General features: G+C 60.5%; 1 protein-coding gene across 3 annotated transcripts in view; it reads right to left on the bottom strand.

The window, feature by feature from the left end:
- SORCS2 (sortilin related VPS10 domain containing receptor 2) overlaps nt 1-25,723 on the bottom strand; it is a 386,735-nt gene that overhangs the window by 88,119 nt on the left and 272,893 nt on the right. The window lies entirely within an intron of this gene.

Below are 25,723 nucleotides of genomic sequence, written 5' to 3'. Positions count from 1 at the left end.
ATGACGCATCAATAAAAGAGACAGGAGAAAAAGAAACGGCCTTAAAGATCGGCACAGGGATCTGTCCTCAAAATCATAAGCGTCCCCGCAGAAGGAGGAGCCAGCACAACTGTCGCAGGGCGGCCGTCCCGGGCGAAGGACGAGGTCCACAGGCCGAAGCCGTGTGCCCGAGACAAAGTCCCCGAAGGACGTGCCTGTCACACCCCGGTGAAAACGGATGGTGACAGGAGGGAGGGCATCGGGCGGAATGAACGGACCAGGCGCCTGGCCAGCGGCGCCGCTGCGAAGCTCGCGTGAGGCGGGGACAGCGCCCCCCGCGGACGCCCGCCGGTGAAGCGGCGACTCAAAAGTCCTACGTGCGGTCAGTCCACTGTCATCTGCTGTGGTGAAGCCAACGAAACAGAGCCCCAGAACGCACGACCGACACCGCGAAGCCAGAAAAGCCACCGCTGTCACTTCACCTGGTTGCTGTGCTACCCGACCCTCGTCCCCAGACACAGCATCGGAAGATGTATTCTGTCCGACTGACCCGAGTCAGAACTCCTGACCCAGGCATGAGAGAGACGCCTGTGAACCCACAACTTACGGCCGCAGCAAATACGGCTGCGGAACACGGAGACAGTCGGGGGCCGGGCAGGCAGCCCCCCGTGACGTCCCTCCTCTGGCTGCTCGGTTATCCGTGCCCCTGTCCCACGCGCTGGCCCCGACCTTTCCTACGCAGTCCCATGGCTTTGAGGCGCTGGTGCAGGAATGCGGACCACACTCGGGGCGACAATTCAGCCGGACGGTCATCGTCCTGAGAGGGCCCACGCCCCCTGTCCAGCCTTCACGGCCCGCCATGTCTATTTTCTGCTGAAGGAAACATGGCCCCCAAAATCACGTCCTTCGGTTTTGTACGGTTGTTGCAGATCCTTGCTTTCCTCCTGCCCCCTCTTCGTCCGTCCGCCCGACAAAGCGAGTCTGAGGACCCGTTACCCGTCAGACGAGACTGCGCCCCCTCCTCCCCTCGGTGCGGGCCCCTGCGGAGCGAGGGGCGCCTGGGTCCAGGAGACGGCTGTAGCACAAGCCGCACCCCTCGTCCTCACAGAGTCTCTCTGCGCCCTGGCGCCCGGCGCCCACGTCTGTAGACGGCCCACGCACTTGGGCTAACGGCAGCGGGCATTTCACTCTGGAAATCTCTCACAGAGGCGGGCGAGGGCAGGGGAGTGATGACACCCGTGGGACTCTGCCCGCACACCGGCCCGGGCTCGGGCCCCTCCCTCGGCCGGGCCGGCCCGAGCTTTTGCGGGAGGCTGGGGACCGGAGGCAGGCGCGTGATCCCACTGGCATGTTACTCATTGTGGAGGCAGCTTCGTTGCCCGGAGCGGGACTGGCAGAGGGACTGACCTGTTGCCCAGGAAACCCTGGACTGTGACCATTTCTGTCACGGCGAGAGCTTGGGTGAGTCCCAGGCTCTCCAGACCCGTTTTGCCTTTTGTAAGGTGGAAGGGTGACACCAGGGAGTGTGGGTTCCCGAGAAGACTACGCGTCTGTCACGTGTCTCTCCTTCGACCTCCGTGGCACGGGAGCATCCTTCTCAAGTCTGGTCTTTCGGTTTCCAAAGCACGACCTATGCGGGACGCAGGCCAGGTGTCCATGTCCGGTCAGCGGACGACGCCACTGGGGTTCCCAGCGCTCCATTCCACGCGGGCTCCCTCCGCGCCCGACTCAGAGGCCACGGAATGCCCATCGCTTCCCATTCGATCCCCCGGTCCAGTAACGACACAGCTTATTCAGCCGGCGTTTCTGGAAGCCCCACTGTAGGGTGCACTCGATGTCAGGAGGCAGCTCGCAGGCTGGGAATGAGGACGGCGGCACGGTGTGACATCGAACATGCTTGCGGCAGAGTCGGCAGAGCGTGTCCACGGACGATCCCGGTCTAAGCGGCGGGCGTCCGGAGTGGGTCCTGTGAATCCCGTGTTACAGACAGAAATGAAGGCCACAAACTGCACGTGAGACGCAGTCCAGTGGAGGCGGGACCCAGGTCTTCCAGCCCCAGACCCGTGTCCCCCGGGCTGTGCCGAGGCCAAGGATAAACCGACCACACGTGAGCCTCATGGCGCACGGAGGCCGGACCCGAGGATAGAGCCTGGGTCGGACCCTGCTCTGCTGCTGCGTGGTCGGGTGATCTGGCCAAATGAGGTCCCCTGCTTGACCCTGTTCAGGTCCTCTGGAGAGTGGAGACGGGGGTTGGGACACACAACCTTGAACGTTTTACCCAGGGCAAACCATCGGTGGTGGCTGCTCTCTCTTGGAGGCACGCTCTCAGACTCTGAGAGGGGATACTCAGGCGCTGCTTCATGCACTAGGAAGCACCTGCCGTGGGGTCCGCACAATGCAGGGCAGGTGCGCTAGGTCTTCCCACAATCCACCTCACCACAAGGCACCTGCTGTCCCGGGCTGATCTAGGCAGAGCCGTTTCTGGGCAGCATTCTGCAGTCGGGTCAAGTGTGCCGAGCGTGAAGCCAACTGTTTTCACGTCAGCAGATGTGCAGTGAGCACCTACTATGTGCCAAGTTCTCAGGAGTCACAGCCCATGGATGAGCCCAGGGCAGGTGGGGGCCGAGCCCAGGGCAGGTGGGGGCCGAGCCCAGGGGGAGCCAGCAGCAGGGCGGGCGGTGCCAGAGGATGTGGGTGGCTGGGATCAGACCGCTTCTTGGCTGAAACCTCTGCCGTGGTCGCTAACAGAACCGACTGGGCCGGCAGTGGATTTTCAGTGGAGGGGCGTCCGAGGCTGGACACTCCCTTGCCAGATGTGGGCTGTGCACCCATGGGTGGGCGGGTGGGAGAGAGCAATTATGCCTCAGGGACCTCCCGGTCTCAATCTCCCGTCACCCTTTCATCTTCAGTAACCCGCAGTCGACAGTGCGAAGCCTCCTGGACGCCCAGCTCCCTGGGACGAGTGGGCGCCTGCGACGTGTCCGGTTTACGTAACCGTCTGACGTAAAGGGCCGCAGGGGGCAGGGTGGTGCAGAGACAAGGTCATGGCCTTTCTGGCTACACATCCACCAATTCAAAGCCATCGCTCTCCTTACTGAGCTGTGTGGTCATCCTGGGCGTTTACTTCCCTCTCCGAGCACCAGTTTCAACATCTGCAAAGCTGGGGATAATGACACCTTCATTTCAAAGGTACTTTTTTTGAGCATCAGAATTAATGCCTGTAAATGGCTTAATATCATGCCGAGAACATAATATGTCTCCAGTAAATGATAGCTAACTGCAAAAATGGTCACGTCATTCTTATTTAAATCACAGGCTGTTTTGAAGCCATTAAAATGATGCTTACGTAGCACTCTCAATAATGTGGGGAAACATTTACATGGTAACTATCCAGGATACAGAGGTGCCTCCACTATATAACAAAGATTCATCGAAAAAAGACAAAAAAATAATATATCGGAACTTCACAGGCGCCTGCTTCCAGGTGGTGGGTTTACAGGTGAGCGACACTGCTTTTCTATGTTTCAAGCGTCTACAGGGAGCAGCATCACTGTGCAGGTGGACTCCAGGACTCAGAACCGGAAAGCGTTCCGGCCACAGGGGGGCCTGGCTGGGGCTCCCAGGGTCACTGACCGGTGGCCCCAGAGGCTTAGCCCGGTCAGCACCACGGACAGCGCCCAGGCCCACCGATGCCCTCGTGCGCCTGGGGGCTACTGGCCTATGCGGATTTGTGGGTCCCGGATGCCCAGGCCCAGCTTCCACCAGGCGGCTCCCCGACCCCCACAGTGGGTGCTGTTCCACCCCCGTCACGGGCCAGCCACAAGGATGGGGGATGGCGGGCGCTCGTTTCCGCTTCACCGCGGCACCTGCTACGTTGTTTTAAATCCTCGGTAACGCACGACGGGGAGAAGAGAAGCTCGGAGAGCCCATCCCCGCGGCCCCCTCACACCATGCCGCGTTCCCGCTGCTCCCCCGGCTCCCCGCCAGCATGAGAAGGGAACGGCACATCTGGTTGGTTTTCTTTAAGAGTGAGGCGGAGCGTCTCCCCCAGGTGCATCGGGGTTTGCTATTGAAAGTTATTTTCCTGACATAGTTAGAAGGCACAACGAGAAGCCTGGTCCGTGTCTCCCTGGCCCTGTGGCCCTGGGGACACTGGAGGCAGGTCCCAAAAGACGAGTGCCAGCCACCAAAAGGAGCAGCCTGAGAGGGTGAACCAGGACTGTGCCTGAGCCTGGCGCCTCTGCACAGCGGTCGTGCGGAGACAGTGAGTTCTCAGGGTCTCACTTTGCTGGGCCGTCCACGGGGACAACCACGCCCGCTTGCAAGTGGTGTGAGGATGTAATGAAATCATGCGTGGGTGTGGGCGTGGCCAGCAAGGGCATGGAATCTCGTAGGTACGCAGTCTATGGTCACAATTATAAAATAAAAATAATCACGACACTACACGCGAACGTTAAAACCACCCACACATCATTATCCGTGGATGGGAAAAATGAGGAAAGATACGGGAAGTTCTCACTGAGGTTGCACAGAAGTACGGGATGTCGTCTTGGATGTGGGGGACCCTGTGTGCTCAGCCTGGGGGGGCTGGCGGCATCTGGACACGCTCAGGCAGCAGACACACCGAAATGAAATGACAGCTGTGCATCCACGCGTGCACTCATCCGTCCATTCACTCCAGCCGGGGAGAGACAGAGGCACGTGTTGTGGGCGGAATGGCGGGAGTCAACCCCGAACGGCCCTGACGCCCACGCCCAGCCAGACCTCAGGGGCAACGGGAAGTTAACGGAGGGGTGAGGCAGGCTCCCCTCCAGCGCATGCCCAGCGGACACCGTAAGCCAGGCCAGCTCCGTTTATTTGCGTTTCCCGCGTGTCCCCTGCGGCCGCTGGCGTGTGCAGCCTCCAGCTCTCCGTGGCAGGGTCAGCCTCTGGCCCGAGCGCCCAGGCCCTCCTCCCCGACGGTGGCTCCATGTCCAGATTCAGCTGTCGCTCCACCCCTCCGGGCACACCTTACAGATGCTCCCATGTCACCACTTCTCAGATAAGCAGCCTTGGAACACGAAGTCCTCAGGCCTTTGCCCAGCCGACTCCTACTCATCCCTCAACGCCCAGCGCGACGTCCCCTTTGCCGTGAGACACATCTGTGAATCCATCCACTTCTCAGTGGCACGGTGCTCGGCACCTAGCGGGCACTCGAAGGCTGCTCGGTCCTTTCCTACTGCTTCCTTTTGCTAAGTCCAAGGAGTCACTAACATTAGTTGATGGAATCAACTCGTTTTTTTTTTAAGGTCTTCAAAAAATGATTTCTGGAAGTAGGCTCGTGTTTTTAGAATGAGCTTGCTCACCGATAGATTCTTCTTGACTTATTACGACACGTAGACAGCCACGCCCCCGGTGACTCACGGACCGGGACACGTGTCTCCCTTTGCTGCGATGACGTCCCAGCCACAGCCGTGCCCTCAGGAGAGAGGAGCAGGTGCTGGTGCGAAGCCCTCTCTGGTGCCGATTGATCCCGCTTTCTAGGAAGAACATTCTGCTGCTAGAGCTCGTCCTTGTCCTCCCCAGCTCACCACGTCCTAAGAGCTGTGTGACGGTCATTAAGATCCTGTTCGTTCATTGAGATGTGACCCTCCGTCCCCCTTCCCGAAATGCGACAGATAAACCAACCGAGCTTTTCAGAAAACGAAACTTCTTAACTATGAACCCAGATTGTTCATTTGTCAAATTATTGAACAGAAGCAGGAACACGGGACCGTCTGCCTCGCCCACCCCACTGCAGACACTGGACCACGGGCCCCTTGCCAGTCAGACACCGGCTCTGCTGGACCCGGCTCGGAACGGAAGGCCACGGGCGGTCAGGTCACCTTCCCGGTGACACGGTGCAAACGCGCCAGCCAGCTCTACGGTCTGGGTCAGCAGGGAGCCGGTGGCCGCCTGCTGAACGCTTGCGATGCAGCCGGTGCGACAAAGAATCGGAAATTTAAGTTAAATTTCATTTTAATGAATTAAAAATTCAAAGACAGACATTTGGTGCGGTTGCTGGGGAAACCAGAGTAAGTCTGGGACAACTCGTGCGTGGGACTCCACTTCTTCAACTGCAGATGCTGTGAACTCTAAATATAGATCAAGAGCTTCGGTGACAACCTCAGGCCGAGCCTATGTGCTCTGGGAATAAAGCGGAAACTGGGTTTCGGAGCGTAGCGTGAAAACAGGGAGGGTCTCGTTGGTGATTGTCACGTGAATTCGTTCGCGACATGGTAACACGGCCTTAGCGTCGGCTGTGCAAATCGACCGCCGCCGTTTCTCCTTACTTCTCGAGCGTGGCTTTGGGGGAGTCTGAGGTTACGTACGAGGTTCGCGTGGCTTTGGGGGCGTCTGAGGTTACGTACGAGGTTGCTGTGGGCCGCGCTGGCACAGAACGGGGAGGGGCCGGTGTGAGGGCTTCTCGCTCCGTCTCCCAGGGGAGGGGCTGAGGCAGGCTCTGGGGCCGACCCCCTCGCCTGGGGGGCCCGGGTCTCCTCCAGCAGCCCCAGCCCCGAGGCTGCGTGACATCGCCCCGGGCTCCGTCGTCTCCTGACTGCCTCACCGTCTCGGTCGCTGCGGGACCTCCCAGCACTGGCATGCCCCCGGCCCGTCGGCCCGTCAGCCCGGCCGGGAAAGAGCGGCCGGGGTCAGGACGTGCTCCTTCTCCGTGGGGGAGGGATGACATGAGGACGAGAAAGCCTGCTGGGACGGGCGCGGTCGCTCTGAGTGTCCTCGAGGACGGCCGGCGCCGCGTGGCACGCACATCTCGCCGGAAAACGCCGTCTCCGTGACTCAGGCGACGATGCCGCAGGTTCTCTTGCTGAGGGGGGCTGACGTTTAAAGGTCCCCTCTGGGAAAAAGGGTTGCTCTGCCTTCTCGGTGAGTGGTCGCCCGCCCTCCCTCATCCGTCTCTCTCCTTTAATGAGACACCGTCCCATCTGCTGCCTGCCAGGCTCTCCGCCTGAGATGCATGTGTCAGAAACGCACATCGCTAGGTGCCAGATGCTGCCATGAGGGCCAGCAGCAGCAGGAGGCAGGGGAGTTGGAAAATTCTGTCTCACTCATTAAGACCCGAATGCAAGCAACTCACTGTCCTCTGAGCACAGACGTGTTTGGCTCTGAACATGCGCGCTCCTGCGGCTGCTCCCTCGGTCCGTCTCTGCCGTGGGGCAGCTGTCACCAAGGTCATCGCGGGGAGAGGGATGGAAGAGCGGGGCCAGGAAGGAACATGGGACAGAGCCTGTCCCTGTGGGGCTCGTGCCCGAGCCTCAGGAAAAACCGGCTGAGGACAAGTAAACACGCTAACGAGATAACACCCCAAAGCAGCGAGCGCTCAGGAGGAAAGGAAGCAGTGGAAAGGCCTGGAGAAAAACCGGGGAGACGGGGTGCCACTGCGGTCGGCTTCTCGAGAAGGTGATGTTCAGGAGGCAGGAAGCGGGCCGAGGAGGGCGACTTGGAGGACCCTTGGGACAGAGCGCCCTGGGTGGCGGGGGTGGGATCCCACAGCAAGGAACACCAGGAGGCCTCGGGACCAGGAAAGCTCGAGGCGCCCCGCCTCGGGTCCACGTGTGGGGGCCACGGAGATTAGGGGTTCAGAAGCCTGACACCACCTGGTGACTGTTTACCCTGCACAGACGGAGACCCGCGGCCCGGGGCCCTGGCATGCGGCTTCTGTCCCGGCCCTGCGTGGAGACCCTCCCTCCCCTAATCCTTAAACCGGGGGCGGAGGAGAACTCTGTGCTTCTCACCCGATCTGAGAAACTAGGAAGGAATTGGCTTTATTTTCACTTAATCGCTGGCTTCACTGTCACCCCCACTCTACTGGCCTTGTCGCGTGCAGTCACCGAGGTCTTCCCCCTGAGACTTGCTGTCCCTGGAGTGGCTACTTCCATACACATGGCGAGCTTCGTGGAACTCTCCTGCACGAGCGCGGCATGGCCGCAGCGCCCTGTGGACTTGCCGACTTCGGAGGAGAGTCACGTCAGCGAGGCGCTTGCGAGGGCTGCCGAACTTGGAGGTGCCTCATGCATTTTTCTATTAGCAAAAGACACGCGTTCCAAGTGGGAACTGAGGCCGGCTGTCACCACACGCCGGCCACTCGGCTGAAGTTTTCAAAAGAAGCAGCGCATGTCCCCTGTCCCTTCAAAGGGGGCACAGCCTTAATAGTAAGTGAACCCCTGCCACACGCAGGGGCCCAGGCTCCTGCTTCAGGGGGAAATATCACTCCGGACTTCCCCTCGAGGGAGGGGAGGACACCCTGTCCCCTCTGGCATCCACCATCAGCCCACAGTCGTCAGAGGGACGTGCACGGAAACCCTTCGGCCCCAGGCATGCGAAGCACTGGGCACAGTCTGTGGACCAGAACAACACAGGTTGGGAGCAAAGGGGCTGGGAGAGGACACAGGGAGGAGACTCTTGTCCCACTGAGATAAGGAACACGAGGCTGGCCCACAGAGGGGCACGCGGGGCCCCGGAGGAGACTCTGGAAGGCTGCCTGGAGGAAGTGGCTGGCTCCAGGGGAGAGCTGACGGTGTGAAGAGGTTGCTCAGAGAGGGGAGGATGCAGGGCTCCTGGACCCGAGCGGGCCTGACGGCCAAGGCCAGGCCATCTGAAGAACGAGGGCTGGAACTCAGAGCTGCGGGGGAGGGGAGGGCCGGGGCTGCAGAGGTGGCGGAGCTCGAGGTTGGGGTTTTCAGAGCAGTGGGGAGCCACCGCGCAGTGAGCTCCAGCCTGGAGCTTCTACATGCATCAGACTCCTGCATCTGGAGTAATATGAAATACCAATTGCTGTCCTGCCCTGAGGCACGCTGCCATGCCTGGAAGCACTGCCACAGAGTGACCAGGGGGCTCTCCTGCTGGGCCTCAGGGAATGAGGGGCTTGATAACCCTGGATTCTCAAGCGAGCACTTAGGGACGGCCTGACACCACATGGGGGAGGGAAGGGCAGGGGCCTGGAAGTCAACGAGCCGGGCTTGGCATTTGGGTGTGTATGTGTTCCCTTCACTGGAAGGATGATTGCCAATTATTGGAACGCTTTGAGTGATGTTCATACTTAAGGGCTGTGGGGCACCCCTGGTCTGAGGGCTTTGAGTGCGGCTCGCCTTTGGGGGCTATTTTCCCAGGATTTGGTCCTGCTGGCACGGGACTACTTCCTGTAGCTTCCTTCCCCAGCCCAGGCCCTCCCGCAGCCCCAGCCCCTGCTTGCTCATTTCAGAGCATCTGCTTTATTCCCTTGCAGCCTCCTCCAAGAAGTTTTCCTTGACCTGCCTCTCGGTGTACTTCCCTGTGCCTCCCTCCGTCATTCATCCTTCCGAATCACGCTGGGCTGCTCTGGTGGCTCCGTGTCCCCCGTGTCATCGACCTCAGAGCCCACCGCCCCCACACGCACAAGGCCTGGCCCAGAGCTGCAACCGGAGACCTCTGGGGGACCCGTGGAAGCCATGTGGTCCCCCACCTCTGTGCTTTTGCCCTCGCCCTGCTGGCCATGCCTCCCCCCAAACCCCCGCTCCCAGCACCAGCCTCCTCCTTCACGGCCCATTAAAGCCTGTCTTCCAGGCAAAGGCCTCTTCTCTTGTCTGCCTCCGCTGTGGCCGGCCTGCACTCGGCGTTACGGATGTCTGGGGCTGGGGCCTGCAGTACAGGATTCATTATTTTAATAAACACGGGATGCTCAGGCTCGGGGGGTGGGGACAGGCTGGCGAGATGCTCATTAAAGCTGCATGCGCAGATCCGCGGAGCACAGCGTTGGCCTCACCTGGAGTCTCCCTGGCCACCTGGGCACGAGACGGGCGCCCAGCAGCCGGGACTCCGCTCCGCCTCCCCGCCAGCGCGCCCACACTGTGAACAGACTCACCGCGTCCTTTTCCCAAAATGTCACCTCGCAGGAACTTGTTTCCACACCACTGCCCACCCCGTGTCCGAACGCTCCCTGGAGGCCTCTCCTTCTCGGAGAAAGCTGCGGCTTCCTGCAGACCACGGCAGGGCGGACGCGGTCTGGCACGGAGGAAGAGGGTCGCTCAGTGCCGCGAAGCCACTTTGCAAGTCGCGGCACCTCTCCAAGTGCCCTCCGGTTCCCAGGGACAAATTCACTTCCCTCTGAAAGCAGTGACGTGCGCACGGGCCCACTGGCCGTCTGGTTGGTGCTGACATGCACGGGAGGGCGGGTGTCAGAGGAGGGGACCAGGTGTGGGTACTGACTGGTGACAGGCAGGGCGCAGGAACAGCCTCTTCAGGGGGCGTTGAGAGGTCCAGGTCGCAGAACGCACCTGCAGCGGCTGGCAGAGGCCCCGGGCCCCGCACAGTCAGTGTCGCCAGCCTCTGGGCTCCGCCAGCCGCGGCTTCACGAGCCCATAAATCAGCACTCGGCAGAAGGCCGGCAACTTTCCAGTCCATTACTCACTGCCCACCCCTCCGCTGCCATCAAACCCAACATGATGAATCTCCTGCTCCCCCCCGGCCGGCTCTATCAACAACCCCTTAAACCAGGCAGTCGGCACTTAGAACCGGGGCCGACTCGGGGGCCTGTCCTCAGCAGACACGGGTTCCACCCATCCCTCCTGAAAACGGGCTGTTGGCACTTGTCCCTGCCAGGAGAACAAAGCTACCAGACCACCCCGACTGTCTCTAAAAGCCGCGTCCGTCGGGGTGGGCTGCCCGAGTGACACCTTTCCAAAGAGAACAGGATGGGAACGGAGAGAACACTTAAGAAGAGGAGCAGAGAGACGCCCCTCGGCCAGGCGAGCACGGTCGGCATCCACGGGCGGGGTCACACCGGTGGGACCTGCCCTCAGCACGCGGGGAGGGCAAGGGCACCTGTCTCTGCGGACTTTATCCCGCTAACCCCAGTCTAGTGCTAGATAAACACCAGACAAACCCTGACGGGGAGACGTTCTTAAGATTACCTGGCCGGGACCCTTAGGAAATGCCGAGGTCCCCAAAAGCAAGGTCCCCAAAGGCAAGGGTCTGAGAGATGGTCACCCTAGAGCAGCCTTAGGGAGACGTGACAACTAAGTGCGATGTGGCATCTCGGGTGGGGCCGTGGGGACGTGGAACGGAATGAGAGCCTCACACAAAAACTAAGGACATCCGAACACAGCTCAGGGCCCAGGCAATGGCGCATGGGCGTGGCTCCTCCCGGTGACAAACGCACCTCCGAGTGGAAGGCGCCGACGACACGGGACACTGGGTGTGGGGCCTGCCGGCTCTGTACCCTCTTACGATGTTTCTGTAACTCTAAAACTGCTACATAATTTAAATCTAAAAAAAATAAATATGGGCGTTGGGTCAGCAGACCTGTGTCCAAATCTCAGCTCAGGTGGACGGCGGAGACTTAACGGTCACCTAGCGTCCACGTGCCCCCTGCACTTCCGTGTCCCTTGGGGTAAGCTGGGCCGTGGGACTAGCTCTAGCCGACCGGCCGGCTGTGAGCGAGAGGGTGCCTGCCACTTCCTGACCGAGGGAGCTAAGAACAAAGCACCCCAAGATGGAGGGGAGCCCCCAGCAGCCTAGGACCGCCCGAGGGGGAAGTGGTCTTGTCTCGTGTGGAACCACAGAGGTGTGAGCTGCCTGTCATGGCAGCTGGGGGGCAGGTCTCCAGCTCCGGCCGCTGTGCAGCCTCTGCTGGTCCGTTTTGTCGTCGGCACGGTGGCCGACGGGAACGGGGCGCGGCAGTGGGGAGGCTCCGTGAGTGAGAACCGTGGTGCTCGCTGCTGCCCTCTGCACCACTGTGGCCTCCATCGTCCTCGCCCCATCATCCGATCGCCATCATCACCGTCTTCGTCGTCATCCTCATCCTCACGCCATCGCCACCGCCGTCGCCACCCTCGCCCCCATCACCAGCATCATCGCCCTCTGAAGACGCAGCCCACGCCTTCCCCCCGAGGGCAGAGCAACCTCTCCCGCTCCTGCCCCTCAGCAGGGAGGAGGGGGTGGTTTCTGCCTCGGGGACAGTCCAGAAGCTGTTTCAGAAGAGCACTTCTTTGGGGACCACTTACTTATTGCAAATCATGTCTCATCGATCCTCGGCCAGGGCAAACGAATGCGGCCTGAGCAAGTGGCGTCCCCACAGAACCCGGAAATATCGGCAGCCCCCACCGGCCCTTCCCTCGCGCACTTTGGGCTGGTGGCAGCTGACAAACAAGCCGTGACAGGGACACAAGGGGGCGCATTGGAGGAGGGGAAATTAATTTCAAAAGGCCGCTGGTGTGCTGGGTCTTGCCAGAGGGAGCCCAGTGGCCACTCCTGGGATTAAGTGGGGGTCAGGCGAGCTTGCTGATAAGGCAGGCCGGGGGTGCCGGGAGCCAGCCAGACAACTGCCAGGAACTCGGGGTGCTTCCTCTCAATTATCGCGACCATTTGCTTCTTCTTCCTAAAATACAATATTTGTAACACTCATTCAGAAAGTCACCGTGTGCCCTCATCTCTTTCCATTCTCGAAGCAGCCAGAGAAACAGGCCGGCGGCCTCGGTGTGTGTCCTGTCCAGTGCCCTGACCCCAGCTGGACAGCAGCTGGACGGCATGGCTTGGGCCATCTCCGCCCCAACCTCCATGCCCTTCAGAGACCCAAGGGCACCCCGGGGTTCTCAGAGACACCTGCAAAGCAACGTGCTTCAAACGGCTCAGACAGAGAAGGACCGACCCTTTCTAAAGGTGCTCGATGCAGGAAAAACACAGGTGATATTCGCTGGCTGGGTGAGCGAATGGTTGTCCTTGCGGTAAGAGGACTCGGCCCGGAGCAGTTCACCAGTTCTCAGGCTCCACGCCTGGTTGTGAATCGCTGTCTGCTTCCTCAGTGTGACAGAGAGTCCCCGCATTGCTGGGACACCGGGCAGGCCACCGAGCACAGAGGCCCTTCACGGCCTTTCTCCATCTCTACAAGGGCCAGAAGCCAGAACAGTGTCACCAACTCCAACTGACAGACGAAGTCACCGAGGCGCAGATGGAAGTGATTTGCACCCCCGCCTCCCATGGGTGCTGAATCTAAGATCATCGTAAGACGAGGGAGGACGGAAAGACCTTAGGCACTCTCCAGGAAGAACCATCGATCGATTGATTCGTCACGGATTGAACTAAATGAATGAATTCAGGGACCGTAAGGGTATAAACAGGTTTACAATACAGTTTCAAGTCCCCGCAAGCACTTTAGAAGCACCGGTTTATTTAGGAGTCGCTGGAAAGCTAACGCGCACCCCACCCCTGAGGTGAGCCATGCCCCGCGGGGCCTCAGGCCTCTGAGCCTTCCACGGCTGTTCCCCTCGCCGGGTACTCAGCACCTTGCCTCCCTCGGTTTCTTATCGATCCTCTCCATCCTGGTAACTTGTCCCTGCTCTGGGAAGCCTCTCACCCCAGCCATTTCCCCTCGGACAAGGGACATTAAACTGCCCCCTCCCTTGTGTCCCCCACAGGAGGCATTTAATCATGTATGAGAACTGTCCTGTATGTGATGTTTCTAAGATGCTCAGTAGTGTCTTCCCACCGGGAAGGAGGAGAGGGAGGAGGGAGGGAGAAGGAAGATAGATGGATACAAGGAGTGGGACAGATGGATGGATGAGTGGTGGATGGACCTGGACGATGGACTTGGATGGGTTGATGAATAAATGGATGTGGATGGATGGGTGGATGGATTTTGGAGGATGAGTGGACATAGTGGGTATGGATGAGCTGGGTGGGTGGGTGGATGAGTGGGTGGGTGGATGGATAATGGATGGATGGCTGGGTGGATGGGGTGGTGGATGAGTGTAAGTGAGTAAGGATGAGTGGCAGGTAAGATGAGTGGGTGAGTGGGCATTTATGTGTGTAAGTGGATGAGTGGATGGATGGGGTGGACAAGGGATGTGGACATTACTGGACAGATGGGTGGACGGACGGATGGGCTGGATGTATGGTATGGTGGATGTGTGGATGGATGGGTGGATGGAGGTGATGGATGGATGGGTGGATGGATGGATGGGCAGGTAGGTGGTGGGTGGACGGGTGGACGGGTGGATGGGTGGACAGCAAATTCTGGAGCCTGGCTGCATGACTACATGATCTTGAACGTGCACTCTTCTTCTTGTGAAAGCTGGAGCACGTGCACCCTCTCCCCCAGCTCAGGACTGGGTCTGGGTCTCCGGGAGGCGTCTCTCTCTCAGTGACTGTGAAGGTGTTAGTGGATGTCCGTGTGACGCACGCACTGCTTCCAGGACCCCGCAGCCACTTCAGAAGCACCCTTCCCCAGCGGGCAGCTGCTATGCAGATCACCTCTGTCACTGTCCCTTTGGACGGTTCCCTGGGAGCTCTGCCTTGGTACCTGCCACCACGCTGGCCCTTCCCAGGTCTCTCCACCTCAGGGCCTTTGCGCCTGCTGCCCCTCCCCCCCCCCCCCCCCCCTCCCCACTCCCGTCAGGTTCAAGCACAAGTGCCCCCTTTGCAAGGGCAACTCCCACGACCCTCGACTGCAGTGACTTGTAAAGCCACGCAACGCCCCAGCCTCCGGAGTTTGTGCCCAGCGTTGTGTGACCCGCACCACTTCCCCTCAGGGGATGAGAGCAGGGATGGCGTCCGTTTCGACCCCTCTCCTTCTGCGACATTGAACAGTCACGTGAGCAGGTGAGGACCCAGTGTGTCCCCTTTCGTGGGCACTGGCTGGAGAGACTGGCCGGGCACCGCTGATCACAGGCTGCGGGGGGCTCCCTCTGGGCCCCGCCATCCACAGGGGGCAGGGGCTCCCGGCTGTGTGTGCCTTTGGAAACGGCCCCGCTAGAAAGCGCCGTCGGATGCCGCCCGCGTGAAGTCATTTGCGGACAATTTCGGAGAGATCGCAGATAACCGCTCCTTGGAAAAGCGGCCATTAAAATGAGACAGTTTAATAGCAACACAGGCGCATGGCCAGACGTTCTGGAATGATCCGTCTCATGCAATTACCATCACTTTTGTACGCAGGGTGTGTTTATCCCGTAGGTCATTTGAGGTCTGAAGTCCAGTTTCCAAGAGAGGCCTAAACAGGCCACACAGCTGAACAATGCTTCGCCACGGCTCCGCGGGCTCGGCCAGAACAGCAGCCTGTGTGGTGGACTCGGGCACCAGCCGCCAGGGCCTGTGCACATTCCCACCCGAGCCTTGGCAGCCCCTCCCAAACCCTCCTGCCCCCTGCTGCCCCTCCGCCCAGCGGTTTCCCCCCCCCCCCCCAGCCCCTCCCCTGCTTTCCCCCCCCCCCCAGCAGCATGGATTTCTCTAAGGGGCTCACACGACTCTGCAAATCCCCACATCACACGCGGCGTAGCCTCCCAGGGTCCCTGCCAGGCACGGCAAGTGCTGTGGGCCTCCACAGCCGTGTACAGCATTGGGGTGGATCCCCCTCAACAAAAGCCGAGCTCTGTCTCGTGGAAGACATCTTTCCATGTAACAAGGTCGTAAAAATATTCTCCTGCTTTGTCCCCCTGAAGTTTTATAGGTTTGCCTTCACATGTGAGTGTCGGTCTGGAATGGGTCACGCAGTGGAGAAGAGGGGTCCGGCCTCATTTTCTCCCCCAAGTGTATTACCGACGGCCCTGGGACCGTTTGAAACGGCCCATCGCCCCGCACCTGTCTGTCTCCAGGCTCTCGATTCGGTTCTGCCGGTCCACCTGTCTTTCCAAAGAATGACAATCGTCGTAATAATTCTTGAAACCTTCCTGGTAAATCAAGGCGCCCAACTTGCCCTCGGGAGTATTTAGTTATTCTCAGTCCTTTGCTCTTGGATGTAAATTTTCAAATCAGCTCATCAAGTTCAAACAAACCTCTTGGTATTTTATGCAGAATTGCATTATTTATAGATAAATCTGAGGACTGACTTTGTTGCTTATTCTCACGCATTTAACACAGTGTATTCTTCATTATTGGCATCTTCACTGCATTTCAGTAAAGTTTACTAATTTTGTTCCTAAAATGTGGCCTGAGGACAAGACAGGCATTTACCTCCACATGCTCTAAATATTCTACCTATAACTACTTCAAAGGTGTTTGCTAAATTTACTTTGGGTCTTAGAACTTAATAGCGGAACGTCTAGCACCAGAGTTTGTCCTAGAAAGTGGGGTGGGGCCAGCTGGGGCAGCCTGGAGAGGTCACGTGAGGGGTCCTTCTCATAGCCCCTCAAAATCATAAGATCTAATGCAGCCCAGCCCCATCCACCCACGGAAATAAGCAACCTCCGTGCTCTGTAGCTTGCCAAGCACTTCGTGTCCACCCAAATCGAATCCTCCAGCAACAGGAGCTTATCAGGTGAGGCCCCAGGAGTATCTTACAGCGGGTGGGGTTCCCCTTTGGCCTCCCTCGTCCCTGGTCCTCCCCTCCTCAGGATGTTGAGCGTACCCCTTAGGAGGTCCTGGGCAAGGAGTCACCATCGCTCCACGGTCACGGCCGATTCACAGGTTGGTTGCCCTGCTTTATAAACCTCCTCGCTGGTTCACGTGCGTGCGCCTCCTGCCACAGGGCTGTGTCCCTTGCGTGTCCCCTCTCCGGCGACATGGGCAGTACCCCGCCTGAGGGGACTGGATGGAAGGTCATTTAAAGTTTCTAAGGAGTAGGCTTCAACTCGCGTTTTCCCGATTACTAAAGTAAGGGACGAAGTGCGTCTTTCGAGTTCCCTGTCCGTCTGGAAAGGGGTCCGAGCTTCACCTTCCCCTTCCCCTCCCCCAGCGCCGCTCACTGTCTTTGTTAACCGTCATCGGATTTGGGATGACGGCTTTTCCTTTCCAAAGAACATACACATACACATGTTGACACGTGCATCCGGTCCCCATCCACTTCACGGCAGTGACCACGGCCAGACCCGGGTGAGATCCGGTGTTTGCCTGGCCTCGTCCTCCCCACCTGCTCCCGAATCAGGCCTTCTCTGCTGAATCCAGCTCCCCGCTGCCAGAATATCTGTCCAGGGCATGTTCCTTTCAAAACAGGTACCTGGCCACGTCAGTCAAGATGCTCTGCTTTCTGAAGATGCCGCCCTAGTCCCTAAACCTGTGCATGACAGCTGAGTTGGGTATAAAATTCTGAGGTCATATCTTTCCCACACTTACCTGTGGATACGGACGTCCATTTCATTATTTTGAAATTTAATACTGAAAACATGTCTATAATGGCCCAATTTTTATTCTTTTATAAATAATTTTTTGGGGGGTGAATTACAAGTTATATTTTCCCTCATAATTAAAGAAAAAGTGTGAAATGTGAGGCTCGGCTTAGCGGGGCGTTTTTCCACTGCAGAAGCTCCCCCTCGCCCCCGCCCGGCCCGTCTGCGATGGCTGCTTCTGGTCGTCAGCTGCCCTCTTACCTGGAAGAGCCCGTGGCTCTCAGACGGCTCCCCCACTGCCCCGTCCAGCACGCTCCTTCTCGCTGTCACCCTTTTGTCTAGAGCCACCTCCCGGATGAGAGCTTCCTCGTCGACCCTCCGCACCGCGGGTCCATCCCGCTGCGGGGCCCATTCTGTGCGCACGCTTCCCGAACACCTTTAGCTCTGTGGTCGGAACTGCTCCGTGTTTCCGGCGTCCCCTGACCCCGCGAGCTCCCGGCCCCTTCCTTCCTTCTCTCGGGGAGCTGGCTCCACCACGGCCCTCTCTCCTAACCTTCCATCTGCCACCCACTCCGGCGGTACTCCTGAGTCTGCGCGTCGCGGGACATAAGCTCCCCACAGCGGTGCCCCCCACCTGCTTCCTGCCTGGTCGGCTGCAGGAATACAGAGGTGTGGGGTGCTGGGGAGGGGAGGTGGCACGGTGCGAAGGACAAGCACACTCGCCGCCCCCGGAGCAGCGGCCTGTGCAGAGATGCCCGCCTGGCTGGACCGGTCTCTCGCAGGCGGGCAGGGCCGCTGCGTCCCACGAGCATCCCGCTCGGCGGGGGGTCTTGGTCCCCAGCATGGTCTCCGCTTCTGGCAGTGTATCTGGGCTCTGTCTTCACAGTCAGTTTAGGGGGAACTGGAGGAAGCGTGGGGCACGGGTTGGCACTGTTTTGTCTGGGAAATCAGTGGTGTCCCCGGAGAGGTCCCGGCTTCAGTGTAGGGTCACCCTCTTTGCCTCGCTGAGGGAGAGGGGGACCGGGGGGCAAAGGCGCCTTCCTGAGAATCGTTACTTTCCACACGACGGCCAGGAAAACGCCTGGTCAGCTCAGGGTCGGAAACCCGAGCTGCACCACACACGCCCCTAAAGACCTGCAGAAATGCCGCCTGCCCGCCTCACGGGGCCCCTCGCTCTCGCGGAGAAAGGTCCTTATTGCTCCGCCAGTTCGACACTTTGTTAAAAGTACAGCAGGACTTTTGAGGACACACAATAGCTAATTTATATGGGACAAATAACTAGTTCATTGCTCTCTAATTACGTGACACTTAGAAGTCACATCTCAGCCATCTCCTCAGGTCTCTATTTATGGGTTGCGTGGAGCACACTTACTGTGCCTGCAGCCATTAAGAATGCCACAATTTTGGGGGCAGGCAGCACTGACGATTAGAGCGTAATTACCCGTGTAATTATTCTCTTATACCCGAGTAATTACACGGTGGTATCATTTGTGTATTACAATTTATTCATATACCTAATCACAGTCCCCTTTCACAAACTGGGACCCGGCCCAGGAGGCACTAATCAATTTTTTTAAATAATGTAAAAGTCGTCTGATGAAAAGCTCGGCTGCCTCCTGGGCTGCCTCGCGGCCTCGAGCACAGGGAGAGACGGCGAAGGTCCAGGCTGAGGGCGTCAGGAACTGACGCGTGACACCAAGTTCACGGGCGAAGCCCAGCCAGCTGGACCCTGAGGCGAGAGAGGCCGCCGTGCTGAGCTCCTTGGGTGGGCACTTTGCAGCGGGCGGGGCAGGCGCCTGTCTGCGTGGCGCAGCCACGGCCACCCCTGGCCCAGCACGCTGACCCGCCTGAGCTGGGACCATTTTCCTGTCCGTCTGCTCTCCTGGACTTTGAGACTCACAGTGGCGGGTCCCTCACGGGGTCCTTATTTCTGTCAGTGGTGGAAAGGGGCGTGCTTCGAGGGGAGCAGGGGCTCAGTCTGCACCTGCCCACCTGGAGCTCCGGCCTGAGAACCCCGGGTACAACAGCAGTGCCTTCGGCAGGGGTGGGGGCACGTGGGCCGAGGTCGGCCCAGGGGCACCCGGTCATTCCCCAGTGAGAACTGCGACCACATTTTCATAGCTCTGTCCAGCATGTTTTGCATAGTAAGCTAAAAGCAGTCAGCGGAGTCACCAGAACCTCCAGGAACAAAGTAGCCGGGAAGAGGGGCCACGTCACTGGGGGTCACTGCACCCGTTAGTGCAATCAGCAAGCACAGGCTGGGTGAGACGCACTACACAGAAAAGAGGCAGCAGGGCAAAGGGAAGCCACCCACTCACAGCCCCGGGTGGGGAGCGGAGAGGGATGCTGGTGGTCGGCCCCGCCCGAGGAGCCCGTCCCCGCCTCCACCCCGCAGCCTCGGCCTGTCCATGGTGCTAGTTATCTGGCCGGAAGGAGTGATGCCTCCCAGCTCTCTGGGAAATGCAGGACCTCACCGGGCGGGGCGTGGGGCGTGGGGCGTGGGGCGGGAGGAAGGGCTGCTCCGTGACGGGAGCAGCAGGGAGTGTGACAAAGTGACTCCAGTGGTCCGGGGGCGTCGCACCGCACTGATGTGTCACCGCACAGTCTGGGGTCAGACGTCTGCACTGAGTCCTGCGGGGCTGAAATCCAGGTGACGCGGGGCTGGTTCCTACTGAGGCTTCGGGGGAAAACGGTCCCCTGCCTTTCCCAGCCCTAGAGGCAGCACATACCTTGGCTCGTCTTCAAAGGGCAGCGTGGCATCTTCGACCTCCCTCTGACCTGGGCCCACCCACCTCCCTCCTACAGTGAGCCTTGTGGTCACACTGGGCCCCTGTGGAAAACCAGGCCAATCCTCCCACCTCAGATTCTTAACTTAATCCCACCTGCAAAGCCCCCGTTACCATGTATGGTCATAGCCATGGGTCCTGAGGGTTAGGACAAGGACACCTTTGGTGGGGGCCGTTATTGAGCCCACCACAGCACGTTCAGGTAACACAGCGACTAAACACCCCAAGAGTCTGCTGCCAACCACCTGTGGCTCGCAGCGGGATGCCCAGAGCAGCCATACACGGGCATAAGGACGCACTGGCTGGCAGACAGAAGGGCTGCACTTGAGCCAAGGTCTCGGCTCCCCCGGCCTGGTCTGTCCACCATCCTCACTGTCCCATCAGACAGATGGACAAAGGGGCTCAGACACTCAGACATTTTGTTCTCTTGGTGGCATGGGCATGTGGTCCCCCAGCACCCCCTAATTTGGCAAGACTACCCCCATCCCTCTTGCAGAATACACACTCCCCGACAGTGGCCTGCCCTGCCGGAACTACCTAGTGAGGTCCTCCTTTCAAAGGAGCAGGTGCCTGGTCGACAGCAGACTCAAGGGTGGGGGTCAGCGGGGTTCCCTGTCCCAGAGGCAGCACGGCTCCCTAGACCCCCGCAGCCTCCCTGCTTCCTGCGCGCTGCCATCCACGCACTTGTCATGCTCGATTCTACCTGGTGTCTTTCCGATAATGACCCGTCCGCTGCTGCTGGCCTGCAGCGGTTTCTGTTGATTGCCACCAGAGTCCCTGGCTGCCACCCACTGTGTTTTAGCCCCAAGGTATGTAACAGCGGCACTGGAGGGCCGCGGAGCTGTAGGAGGCCTGCCTGCACCCCCACAGGTGGCACAGTCTGCAGCTGTTCACAGCCAGGGAGGCACCGTGGCTGGTGATCACACGTTCTCAGTCCTGGCTGCTTGAAGTACAAACACAGCCGAGGAACAAAAACGCACCCTTCATCCACGCCCAGGTCTCGGGAGGAGCCGGTGTTCCCAGGGCCCGCCAGCCCTCCCCGGCTCTGCTCACCCTGACCCCCCGCACAGTGTGTCTGGGCTGCGTGGGGCCCACCCTGGCCCCGGGAAACAAACACTAGAGCTCGCCCCCCGTCCGGACCGCCCGCTGTCCAGGCGGCTTCTGCATGTCCCACGCCGCGGGCCCATGCGGTGCGTCTGGCCAGTTTCTGGGTGGTCACCCTGGGTGGGCCTGGGGCGCAGAGAGGGACGAGGTGTGGTGCCGGCCCGCGGGAGCCCCACTCGCTCAGGGGACTCGGCAAGGTGCCCACTGAAGAAGGCCTCGGTCCTGCCGTCACGGGGGCGGGCGTTACCGACACCTGCCACACCCCCGGCCGGGCGCAGAGAGCCCGTGCCCCAGTGAGGACGCGGCTCTCAGACTGGACCTGTCCGGGCCCCTCTCCCTTCACCTGACTGATGGCGCACGACTCCGTACCTGGCCGGGCATCGCCAGGGCCAGATGATGTAGGCGAAAGCCCCTCCCACTGCCTGACATGTGAACGCCCCCCGGAAGCTGGGCCCCTTGACCAAGACGTCTCGTTGAAAGTGTGCGTGCGTGTCTGTGTGTGTGTGTGCGTGTCTGCACATGTCTGTGCGTGTGCATGCGGTCTGCGTGTGTCTGCGTGTGTCTGCGCATGTCTGTGTGTCTGCGTGTGTCTGCGTGTGTGAGAGAAAGATTTTAGTATTCAAGCCAACGCCGATACATCATAGAGTAAAATGAAAATTCACATGAATTTTTAACACAAACTATGACACTGGAGAGCAAGTCCGTGCCCAGACCAGTCCCCAAGCCTCTCCCCGTGTCCAGGCCACGTCAGAGACCCGCCATCAGCCCATGGCCCCTGTGGGAATTGCAGACAGCAGGAGGGCCTAGGGGGCATGTCTGGGGACTGTTAGGGTCCCCGGGTCTCAGGTCAAGCCATGACCGTGGCATGTGGCCATCAAGGCCCCGAGCTCTGATTACACTGCAAGACAGGAGTGGAGGGAACCCGTTCTGAGACGGTTTGCAAAGGGGTCTCTTCAGGAGCTGTGACGTGCTCCTTGGCCTGTAATTGCCGCTAAACGGGATCCTGACAGTGCTCGCGCCTTCCTGCAAAACCCATCCATGACCCAGCCGCGGGACGGGGGCCCAGGCCGCTCCGCAGCCCCTCGCCACAGGGCCCACCCCTTCCCGGATCCATCCGGCCAGTCCCCTGGAGGCCGACTTTGGCCCCCTTCCTTATTCCTCCCCCGAATGTGGCAGGAGACGTTCGGTTTTCAGGCTCCACCGGACCCTCCAAAGTGCTAGAAGGTTAGAGGAGTTTGTCCAGTTCACTTCCTCACCCCAGCACCCCGCAAGGGACCCCAGCCCCAGGAGGTGCTAAGCTGCATCTGACGCCTGCCGGATTGGAGGAAAGCGCCTCTCTCCCCAACGGGAGGAACGCAGCCCGACGCGCAGTAGGGCCTCCGCCCACACCTGCTGCGTGGATGGTGCAGGTGCTCAGAGCGACCTCAGCTGGAGAACCTGCCTCTTGCCAGCAAAAAGCCAAGACTGCAGCAGACAGAGTGGGGTTGGGGCTCTGCCCACGGGCGTCTACCAGGGGCATCAGGAACGTCCGACCTGGACAGGGCTCTGGAGAACCGCCGGCTCAGCCTCCTCGCCTGTGGCAGGGGAACTGAGGCCTGGAGAGGAGACAGGACCCACCCCGGGTCACACGGCTCGGCTGCAGCAGCTGCGGCACAGCCCCGAGCCGCCCACTCCCAGCCCCTGGCAGGGTGCACCGGGCGTGGGGAACCCCACCTGCCCCAAGACCCTTGCTGGATATGACGGGGGTGCTCCAGCGTCTCGCAGACCTGGGCTAGAACGCCCTGCTCAATGCTGGGCACAGGGACACTCAACACGTTTACAGCCCCAGTGAACGCTTTGCTCCCTGCCAGCTGGGTGACCCCGGACAAACCTCCCAGCTCCCCAGAGCCTCTGCTTTCTCATCCGGGTAATGGAGGTGATGATGCAAACCCAAGTCCTGCCCCGCCTCCCCTCTGACGAATGGATATGATTGACATCTGGCTCTGGCTCAGGGCCTGGCACAAGGAATGACCGTGAGGCAGTGGCTTAGGAATCGAGCGGCTACGGGCAGTGAATAAGCTAATGCAGGGCTGGAAGGCAGGTTTTGCTTTATATTCAGTGAAAATCGCTTTCCTCGAAGGGTCCCCCGCCCCGAGCCCCGCCCACCACTGCAAATTACCTAAGGACTGGCCAGTGTAAGGGCTGTGCACTGCCCAGGAGAGGGAGGAGAATGCGGGCCCGCCTCCACCGAGCAGTCTGCCAGGACTGCTCCTAGGACTGCCCCTCGGAAGGCTGAAGGCCAGCACGGCCACCGGTCTTCCCTCCACCTTCACCAGGCCCCGTGGCCACCATGCCTCGCATGACATGGTCCTACATCAATTTTCCTGTAACCGACTGTGGCTTTTCTGCTTCTAAGTGCATTTTAAACCAAACCAAGGCAAGCTCCACCCACCAAGCTGCCTTTGCTGCAGGAACAGCTCTGGGGACACAGCACTACCGTGTCCCATGTCCTCATCCACCTGTTACGACCCTGCTTCACAGACGGGGAAGCCGAGGCAGGAGAGCCAAGGTCGGGGTCCACGGTGTCCCGTGCAGACTGGAGCCTGCACCCTGGCCCTCAGTCGCCTCGGCCGCCTGGACCCACGGCCATGGCAGGATCTGTCCCCAGCCCCACCCGGCACTCGTCCCACCTCTTCAGACAGAGGGGCTGGCGTTTCATCTTCCAGATGAGGAGGCTCAGGCTGGCGGAAGCGTCTCCATGGAATGTTTGCTCCTCGTCAGTTAGAGAAGGGATTGCCCCCTTGTTCCTGTGGCTGATAATAAACCTGTGCTCTCGACACAGAGATGTGGGCAGGCCTGGGGGGCCGGCTGTCTGGGCACCGGTTTGGAACTGGCGCAAGGTCCTAGAGCCAGTGGGCTGTGGAGCGGGAACGAGGCCTAGGCCAGCCCCTGACCCCCAGAGAGAGATGAGGGAGCGGCCCCCGCGGCCAGCGGAGGCTCCCGCCCCCCGCACATCGCTCCAGCTTCTCACTCCCATCGTCCCCGCTCCGTGTCCTCTGCGACTCGCCCTCCTGCCCTGTGACTCCGCGGGCCCAGGGAATCCAGGCGAACCTCCCATCTCGGGATCCTGTGCCACAGAAGGTGACACCTGCAGGTTCCAGAGCCTGGGAGCCATCACCTCCGGGGGCCGTTACTCAGCCCAGTGAGAGTGAGGTTCTGTCCCCACGTAGAGATGAGACACCTGGGGACCTTTCTGCCGGTCCCTCCCTGGGGACACGGCAGAGCTGGCCTGAGAACAGGGCTCCCTACAAATGCGGGGTACCCCAGGCAATCCCAGGAAGGAGCCCGGGCTCCAGGCGCACACAGGCCCATCCAGGTGTGCGGGGGGCTCCATCTCCCCACCTGGGCTCAAGTGGGCGACGCAGCAATGGCAATCATTCAGCAGGACCTGCACGCATTCGTTCATTCACGCACTCACTCATTCCTTCCTTCAACACTGGCCGCGCCCCCGTGCCAGGCACAGGCCCCCACCAGACCCCCAGCCTTCCCCACAGTGATGCACATCCGAATCACCAACTAACCCTCCGCGGGCACTGCCAGTCAGGGGTCCTGTCTAATTTTAGAGACGCGGACGCCTCCCCGCCACGTGCACCAGTTAGAGTGCCCCCAGGGCGCCGTCTGCCCCGATGCCTGGCTCCCCGTGCCCTGGCCCTTGTAGAGATCTTTCTGCTGAGGCCCCCGTGCCCCCCATCCCATGCATCATCTCGCCAAGCACCCTTTACCAGCAGGAAGTCGCGAGGGGCCCACACCGCGTCCAGGCTGCTCTGTGCGGGGCCAGGGTCTCTCTGTCCTCACTGCCCTCTGCTCGGCCTCCATGTGACGCCTTCCCTGACCCCACGGCCTCAGACGCCCCCACTTCCGTGTCCACCACTCTGCCCTTCTCATTCCCAGAGGTGGACACGGCCTGTGGGGCCGACCCTGCGGGGCTGGCTCGGATGGTAGGGGTGGCGCTGGGGGCCCATGGCACCACCAGGCTGGGGACAGCTCAGGGAGCAGGCGGGGCTGAGGACGTGGACGCTGAGCGTGGGCTGGGGGCCAGTCCTTCACGCCGCTCTCACTGCCGCTGCCCAGGAAGGGCTGGACCGAGGCCGCCCACTCCAGCCGCGTGCTCGGGCGAGGCCCAGCTGCCCGCCTCGGTCTTCTGCTCTGGACCATGGGGTAACAACGCCGGCTTCCTTACGCCCCGGGGGACGGCGGGACGCCGAGCACGTGAAGCCAGAGCGGGTGCGGGGTGACGCCGGAGCCGGAGAAAACCCGCCCACCGGCCTCCCTGCCTTCACTCCCAGCCCCTCCCCGCCACGCAGGCACCTGTGCCCCCCGCTCCAGCGGCCCTCCTCACCCCGACATTCCAAGTCTGTCCGTCAGGAAGCTTTAACGGTGTAAAAGTCAAGGAAAGGGGGAAACAGGCCTTCTTTAGACAGATGACATCGCATCACAAAGTGCCGCTGAGCGGGCCTGGACAGCCCCGGTGAGCAGCCGGCACGTCTGTCCACACGTGCCCCGAGCTCTCCGACGGGTCCTCGGTCCCTGCGGGACCTGCCAAGCGCAGGCTCCCCGGACCCCGGGCCGCTAGCCGCAGTCAGCGTGACCATCGCAGCCCGAGGGCCCGCACACGCGCCCCGGCGTCCTGACGCCCCTCTGGCGCTCGGCCGCGGCGGGCGCTCTCCCGGCGCGTCGCGGTCCGAGCATCTACCTGGGCCCGTGGGCCAGCCTCGTGCGAGCAAGGCCACGTCTCATCCTGCGCTCTCATCCCCGTCACGACTCTGC

This window comes from Pteropus medius, unplaced genomic scaffold (genome assembly GCF_902729225.1).
Source record: "Pteropus medius unplaced genomic scaffold, Ma_sr-lr_union100, whole genome shotgun sequence".
Taxonomy (NCBI): domain Eukaryota; kingdom Metazoa; phylum Chordata; class Mammalia; order Chiroptera; family Pteropodidae; genus Pteropus; species Pteropus medius.
This window is presented reverse-complemented; position numbering and strand designations above follow the sequence as displayed.